This window comes from Fopius arisanus, unplaced genomic scaffold (assembly GCF_000806365.1).
Source record: "Fopius arisanus strain USDA-PBARC FA_bdor unplaced genomic scaffold, ASM80636v1 scaffold00031, whole genome shotgun sequence".
Lineage (NCBI taxonomy): Eukaryota > Metazoa > Arthropoda > Insecta > Hymenoptera > Braconidae > Fopius > Fopius arisanus.
The window spans coordinates 130466-139318 of NW_011887770.1; the positions used below are offsets into that span (position 1 = coordinate 130466).

Genomic DNA, 8853 nt, shown 5'->3' on the forward strand with positions numbered 1-8853 from the left:
AAAATGAAAACAGAGAAGAAAAATATCTTGTGATTCCCAACATCAAGAGAATCCCCTCAATTAATTGAGTTCCATTGAAAATCGTAGTCGCTTCTACTGCATCAGACAGTTCCACACAATGATGTTAACCATTGCATCGATTCAATTAATCCCTCAATTTATTAATTAAATTGCATGAATTTGTTTGGTGAAGCCTAAAACGTGTGATCGATCAAGAATGGATCACGGGCGTGAGGCATGTAGTTTCCCACTTGTTAAACTACCACCATAACCATGGGGCTTTTGCCTTTGTGATTGTTACAAATTCATGCGGATCAATGTACGTATGGACGAATTACTTGGCTTCCCTTTTCACATTGGTAAGTGTGTGTAGTGGTGTGGATGCAATACGTAACTGCGTGGCTCGGGGCACAGATTAAACAAGCTCAATTGGTCGTGTACAGAGCGAGATAAATTAGAGAGAGAGAGAGAGAGAGAGAAAGAGAGAGATCATATTGATTCTCCGGGTACATCGGACATATGGATCTGAAGAATTTTCACAACGATCGAGATCTGCCCACTGAAAAAAATATATTTTAACATAACTCTAAACAAAAATCTCAACTTTCAGATTTTCCACTGACATTCAGACATTTTTGCATCAGCTATTTCTCCACTATATATTTAAATAATATAAGATAATATATAATATATTTTATATAATGTTGTTAAATAAATGGCGCATTTAATTGTTGATAACTCAATTATTTGAGTTGAGGCGAAATAAATAAATAAAAGGATATATGAATTATAGATTTTTAAGACTGATGGAGCAAATAGCCTGTAGGTAGAACACAATGGGAAATTGATAATGGGATTTAATCATGAAGATCTGACGATTTTATTGGGAGAAATCTTAGCGTATCGCTTCTGGTTATCAGTGTTTTCATAAATAAACGATCCATCCATAATAAGTTCACCTTTCCACCGCGTTATCCACGATAATCCTCGATTTTCCATAGTTGTAATGAATCTTGCAGCTTCCCGAAATGAACTGGTTTATTTTCATACGCCCTGAGCTGCCAAATTCTGTCAGATATGCATAAATATCCAAAATTTGCTAAGTTGGATAGATGATAAACTCATTCCAGAGCTAGAAATTGAAATAGTGATGATCATTAGGTTATTTCCAATTGTTGGAACGACTGATGTCTGACAAATTTAGTTGACGAATGCAAGATGTCGGGATTGAGAAGTTGAAGGGGGTAAATTGGGGTAGGAACAGTGGATGCGGTTTAGGGGTTTTACGATCGTCGTGGTCTAGCCCTCGGGCTACCTATTTCCAACAGAATCGCTTCAGGGACTTACGGTATATATTCCAATTTGCTTCCTGTTTGATATGCACCAATTTGGTTCAATATGTCGCGCCCTCTAGACAACGATTCTGCGCACAGGAGACTCTAGGCGGTACGCCATTATTATTTTTTTTGCTAAGTCCGTGAATATGTATTTTAGATCTGTCAGACCAGATTTCATTGGGACGAATCTGCTGCGATGGGTGAGGACGTCGAGGAGGTCCCGATTTCAAATTGGGGATTAGTGATTGATCAACAACAATCAGATGAATTGATGGAAAGAGCACAAAGACCTGTCGGCTGAGGTTGTCCTGTCTTTTGGAGTCTTCAGCGATGAATGTACGTGAATATCTCCTCGGATATATCTTTACTACTATTTTTTTATTGCAGATTCGTCATCAGAAGGGGATAATTATGTTAATAACAATTATCATTGAAGTTGAAGGTTAGGGCGTTATACACTGATTAAAATATATTTTTGCCAAATGTCCGTTTACTCGAGAGATGTATTTAATCGTTTATTACCGTTTCCCCCCAGTCGAATCTCTTCCGAGGGATCTCCATTAGTTTTCAATTGCGACAATTATATCCCTCTCGAAGATGATCCTGTCAATTACAGATTCAAATGAATTATCTCCGTAATTAGAGAGATTTGAAAAATGTTGGAAATTTTTCAGATTAAAATATTCGAAATGAATAAACATCAGGGGAGTCTAGACGAGGTAGTATCCAGCATGATCATCCTCGAGAGCAGCATGATCATGATGATGAAAACATGATCAGGATGGTCTGTAGGTGACTCGACTGGAGTAATATGACAGTCGAGACGCGAATAATTCTCTTGGGTAAATGGATATTTGGCGGAAATAATTTTCTTTCTCGGTGGACTAGGCGAGAAATTCTAGATGATGGTAATGATGAGGGGATCAAAGAGAAACGATTGAATTGTCTGTGATGATTGAAGCCAACACTGACAAACACTCGGCCATCCAAGATGGTGGAGATCACTGATGCTGCAGTGGACGTGCTGAGAATGACCTCAGTGGTCAATAGTTGTCCATTTACCGGGAAGTTGTATTAGAAGCTGTGAATTCTCGCTTGATTTTTATCCGGACAGCTATGTATGATGGTGTTCGATACATAGAACAAACATAACCCCCCGTGGCTTCGAAGAGGGCGCTGGGTGTGTTATTGCCCGGTCGTAAATTTCACCCGGAAAAAGCGATTTAACGTGGATGCCCTCGCCTGAGAATAAATCTTGAAAAAAGTAGAAAGGCGTAAAAACAGGAGAGGCTAGGGTAAGAGAGATAAAATGGAGAAAAGTGAATAAAATGAGGGGGAGTGGAGAGTATATGTGCTTTCACATTTTTCATGGGGCGTTTCGTTTTATATTCAGTCGATTATTTTACGAAAGAAAAATTGTTCATTGAAAAATTGTTGATATTTACAAAAATTATTCGACAGCCTAAACTGCTGCCGATGTTAATTATGAAAATTAATTACAGAGCACTTGCAAAGGGGTTGTGGGGTTGGGTGGGGAGGGGGAGGGTGGGTGTTACAGGGGGTTGTCACTGGATATTAACACAAAAAATCAGTGTGACTTCCCATTACCGGATATTGAGGGTATTCAATTCAATATTCGTGGTGAATTTTTTTTTTCTTTTTTTTTTTTATTTTCGTTGTCGAATCGGCCGATCTATAGTGCCACAAGGGGGAAAATGGGAGTTAATGTGGTTTGCAAATCCACGTATTCACCCGGCCTGTTAACAGAGCGCAGTGAAATCGTGAGAGGGAGCTGAATGGATCTGTAAATAAATGACAACATCAACGAGTATCTGGTGCAAGAGTTGAACGGATTGCGTTTAACTACATGGGATAGCGGTACCGATGGTGCGTCCTCTGTACATTTGTTGCGTTGGGAAAAAACGGACGATTGGGATTGTGCAGTACTCGGCTTGGGGCTCATCGTCAAATTCATTTGTGACACCGTCAATTATTTATGGAGGCGCACGTGAACGTGCTGAATCCCTTCGATGCATTATATAAAAATATTGTCGACAATCTACTGACGGGTTAATATCATTTTTTTCAATGCGAAAAACCTGAGGCGTCAATGTTGCTGCAGGCTTGGGGCAACCCTGTGGCAACCCTACATCAGCCCTGCGACAACCCTGCAGCAGGCTTGATGTAAGCTCACACCAAGGTTACTCCTTTTCACTCGTGTATCTGCATCTCAGTTATTGGCGTTATTACGCGCCAGCAAAATAAATTAATGAAAATAGACAGTCAATTAATATCATTCGATAAAGTTCAAATTCATTGCGCAGACATTGGACAATCGTTTCCTCACGATGAAGCATGCTTCAATCTAGTTACTATAACTTATTGAATATAAGTACATCAACCAACAGAAGAGGGCAAGAAAATGGCTCGTGGCACTCCATCAGAGAGAGACAGGTTATCAACAATAAGTGTTTAAGCAGCCATTTTATTTAGCACCAATCTGTCAAATTGATCCTCATCATCATCAGTCATCAACACATCTGATACCCATGTAGGCATGAAAATTCACTGCTATCCAGTTACATCGACCGACTCTCTCTCATTCACGAATAAAATCGTGATAGATGATTTTTATTTTTTGCTATTTACATCCTTCGTGCGTGTACATAGCGATTTTATGTACGTCTAGAGGAAGTCGGTCCACACCGTCGGTTATAGCGGCGGAAAATAAACGGTCAGTGACGCGCGGTAATGGCCGACATCCTAATCTTGGTCCCCCTACGGCTTAATGCCATACACACGGCCATGATAATGCCTGCATGTGCCTTTTTTATCATTATCAGTAACTTGTCCATTCTAGTATGAGTTGATCGAGTTGATAAAATTTTGCAAAATCCATCATTAAATCGTCACCAATTATTTATCAGTAATTTCTCCCATGATTATTACCGAACTGATATAAATTGTTGAGTAAACTCTGACAATAATTGATGATAAATTATTGAATGAAACCCGGTGGAGAGTGACATCATTGGGTCCCGACCCTGTTTTATTTCTTATATTCGTGCATCATCTGCGGGCAACGTTGGAGCAACAACTGTATGAGAAGATAACTCTCACACTCAGTGACAAAAACGTCAAGTTTCCATCATCCGATGTGCATGTATCAGATCGTCGTATGTGAAATGATGAGGAAATTATTTGTAGTGGTTAAGTGTCCAGAAGAGGGAGAAAGGCGGACAATACGGTGGCCCGCAGCTGCCGCCCTGGCTGCCAACACAATAATATCTAATTAATTTATTAATGAGGTTAACTTGGCAGGATTGGACGGCAGACAACCCGCACACTGGCCAGCTTATTATTATATTCCACTTTGTATGCCACTGAGATATGTTGTACTCTTGCTTTTTTATTCTCCGAATTTAATGAACGACCGCTTCATTGTTATGACTTACTGACTTTTTATTTCGACAGGGTTAATCTCATCAGTTTAATATTTCTGATGCCGTAATTTTCAAGTCTGTGCTTCATATTCTCACTTCAATTGCAACGATTAATTATTTTTTATTGTCTCTCTTAAATAAATTATGAAATTTATTATAAACAAACGACTCAAAATATTTCAATACAAATTTTCCTTGCGATTTATTTCTGCCAAAATTCTATTTCATTATTTAAAATGCGTTTTTACCAAAATTAATGCTTCCGCTAAAATTCATCAGTTAATTAATTGCTCTGAATTTTTAGGATAATCAATGGAGGACGGGGCAATGATTAAATCACCGTGCGATTAATTACGGAAAACCTATTCGAATGAGTTGAAATGATTTAATTCTCATGTTGGAAAAAATCGGGAAAACTTGTGATGGTTACATGAAACTTTTTGACGAGCTTTTTCGCATTGGATAGAGAAGCTTAGCCGCAGACAGCTGGCGTTGGAGTCCCTCCAGGGATTCCTACCGAGGCTGGGGTAGATAGAACTGACGAAAATTAGACCTGACAGACACCCTTATACCCATCATCGTCGGTCCGCTTCAGTATTTTCCGTCGAACATTTCAGATCTGTCCGTATATTTCCTTACCATCCCCGACATATCTCATTCCACGTGTCACCATAAATTTCTAAAATATAAAACCCACGGAATTCCCGTGAATACCTCGCGGGGATTCCCCATTGACCTTTATATCTAGTTATTTTTTTTTTATTTTTCTAGGGTCCTGAGGTGGCAACGCTGCACCCGCCGTCGGACGGACTGCAGTCCAACGAGTTCACGACTGATTGAGTCATCTTCAAGGAATCTTACCTTGACCAGTGGTGGACTGTGTGTGGACGTGCGATAATGTCCTGTCGTAGGGCTCGCAGGAGGGGCTGTGCCCCCGGGCGAGACAGCACCACCGCCGGAGGTGAGAATCCTGGACTCGTGACTGAACAACACTTTATAAATAATCTCCGCAATAATGCGGAACCCCCCACAATCTCCACACACGTAACTTCCGTTCCTCCAAATTACAACATCAATCAATAAACAATCACGTGATATCGCTATCACTCAATAAAAAAAAAAAAGAAGAAGCAGGTCTCACTGATTAAAAAAAAATCACTCGATCAGTCATGCCAGGATAATTTATCGATCGCAAGGATAATCGCTGGATCATTGATAATCATCATCAACAAATGTTCAACAATCATCACTAAATCACAGAATCCGATGATTAAATTGTATGAAAAAAAATCAGATTGCAATGCCGACTGCCCATGAACGATCCTCTAAATGATGTGATCGCTGGTGAATGATCACGAAAGCGTGTGACATCAGAAGAGATCACTAACTGTTTGCCCACCGAAAGCGTGCGTTCCAGTAGGCGTTACTTGGACATGCGCGTATGATAACAATGGGCGTGTTCACAATTTTCATTTTATCCCCCCCCCCTCTCTCGCAATCTCCCCCTTATCGCTCGTCCCCCCTCCCCGCCCGTCGTCCCACGACCTGTGATATCATGGGTGTTGAGGGAGAGAGGGGAGGGAGGTGTCCCACCATCTTTCACGGAAACCGGGGTGGTGTTTCCCCCACGTGGTTTTATTGGGCAAATAACACGACGACAAACATACACCAGCCCAGTTATACCACCGAGGGGATGAGAGTATCAGGATGGATCCCAAGGAAAATGTCGTTGATTAAAGTGAAACAGACGATATACCAGATACGAGATGGTGTAAATTGTGTTTACTGGTCTACAAGTGATTCTCTATTGCTACCAGTTTGGTTTTACCAGCTTGGATTTCATCCGGTGAAAAATATTATCGCCGGTTTATGAAATTCTTGTCTTAAATTTTGTTTATTGTTTATTATTATTTAGGTAATTGGGGCGCATACACTGAGAGAAATATTCAATAAAAATTACGTATATTTTCCGTAATTCTGGAGCGAAATGTGGTTGTCGGAAATTTTACGGGACTGTCACGTAATTTTTATCTAAAGTCACGGAATTTTTCTGCGGTGTTCCGTAATTTTTATCTGAATTATCGGTGAAAAATAACGATACCGTCACTTAAATTTTTCGAATCAACTCCGTAATCAGTAAGTGAACTGAAAGTTCCGTAATTTTTACTAAATATTTCTCTCCGTATAGCTGCTCCATCTAATTTCCAAATTTTTCTGAGCTATTATTCACTTTGATAATTATTAAAAATAAAGGAGAGGATAAAATTGAGTCGAACTCAATTAGGTCCGAGCGAGCCGTGGGATACCGAGTCCTGGTGAGGCTTGGAACTGGCCGAAAAAATTATTTATTTAAAAAAAATTATCGCAAACACCTCACACTATTGTTTATCTAATTATAAATTCATTGCTTTTTGAAGGAAAAATGAAGTTGGGGTGGCCGTACAGCTACATGAACATCGACAAAAAATAAGTGAGATGACTCAAAGAGATTAAATTCATTAATAGCTACTCAGTTCCGACACTAAGGCTGTTTATTTACTGCAGATTATACCTCAACTAGAAAAGATTAATGGATCTGAAAATGGTGGAAACTAGTAGTGAATTACCATTATTTGTTTTATATTGATATTGATTTATTTTTTCGGGTTAATTATTGGACGAATTTGGCGTGTTGCTTTCTTGAGTCTCCAGGGAGGAGATGATTTTAGGGGTTGGAAATGTGAGAGAAAGGGAGATGGAGAAATATGGCGAGCACCAGGGAGGATAATCGCGTTAGGTGTTGAGTGGATTACCAGGGCGCCACGCTTCTCTAGGTGCCGTCGACGAGAGCCTGTGTATGTACAATTGTTTTTTTTTAGAAAAGCCTATTTAATTTGTCTTTGTGGTTATTTCATCCTGGAGATGAGCTGATTCAGCTGTTGGTTAGTTCAGATTCGTCAAAAACGAGATTCAATTTTTTAATTGAATCGAGATCACGCAAAAGGTTATGGTTGAGATTTGTGGGTATAAAACGAAAAAGTCGGTGATGTGATCAATTCGATGTAAAATAATATTGTTGCGTATTTATTCTTTTTCTTTTATCTTCGGTCTTAGTCTGCGGACGTGTCACCATTTTTTCTATTTCTTTATTTCATCCCATTTTTATTTAATAACGCTTTATTAATTAATTATTTAATCCTTTAGTATATTTCTGAAACTGACATCAGCGCCACAACCAATAACTCAGAGCTACTCACAGAGAAAACAGATAACGTCACGTTTCTACTTGTAGTCAACTTCACATCAAACAAAAATGCTGCGCTCCACATGACGAAAGTAAATTCAATTCACGCTAGAAAAACTGTTAGAAAAATCGCTGGCTGCTGAGTAATGAATTATATTAATTTGAACTAATCTAATGAGCCCCAACAGAGGACGAAAAATATGTTGCATCATCTCGAATCAGAGGTCGCCTCGTGATTTCAAGGTTACCTTATCGAAAGTAGCTTTTTTCAGTTCCCTAACCTCACAAAAGGCTAATACTCCATCCCTCCACTGCCAGGCGGCAAAATCACGACTTAATAACGGAATTATTCAATAACTCGCTTCTATTATAGGTTAAGACCAATCGAAAATGACGAGAAACTCCGGTGAGTCTGAAAGTTCCGAGTTGCAGTGAAAAAAAAAAAATGAGAGTAATATAGAATCTATGGTTGGGGTAAGAAAAGGACTCCTACCCGTGGCCCTACGTTTTGGTGCTGTCATGAGAATACAAAAAATGTACTCGACGAAAAAAAAAAAAAATGGTGGAATAGGGTAGTGTACGGAGATATGTGCTAGGGGGTGGCGATGGAGTGACAGAGACATACGGTTGGAAGGAGTGGTGAGGGTAGGGGTGGGCAAGTAAGGGGGGGATGCTAATACATAAAGTAGCTTAAAGTAGAAAATTGTGGAAGCGTCGTGATGCCTGGTGATTGCGTTACCTCCGGGCTTTGATTTAAAATGCAACGAGGGGCATTACAGCGGGTTGTTGGTGGGGGCGAGGGTGGAAGGCGGGGGTGACGGGAGGGTTGAAGGAAGCTGCGCGCACCGTT

At 39.9% G+C, this 8853-nt stretch overlaps 1 protein-coding gene across 1 annotated transcript in view; it reads right to left on the reverse strand.

Annotated features, from left to right (window-relative positions):
• Drgx (Dorsal root ganglia homeobox) overlaps positions 1-6148 on the reverse strand; it is a 22208-nt gene extending 16060 nt beyond the window's left edge. The window contains exon 1 of the mRNA XM_011303143.1: positions 5642-6148. The gene's annotated coding sequence lies outside the window, so the exon portion shown is untranslated. The remainder of the gene's footprint in view (positions 1-5641) is intronic.
• Positions 6149-8853: the final 2705 nt, after the last annotated feature.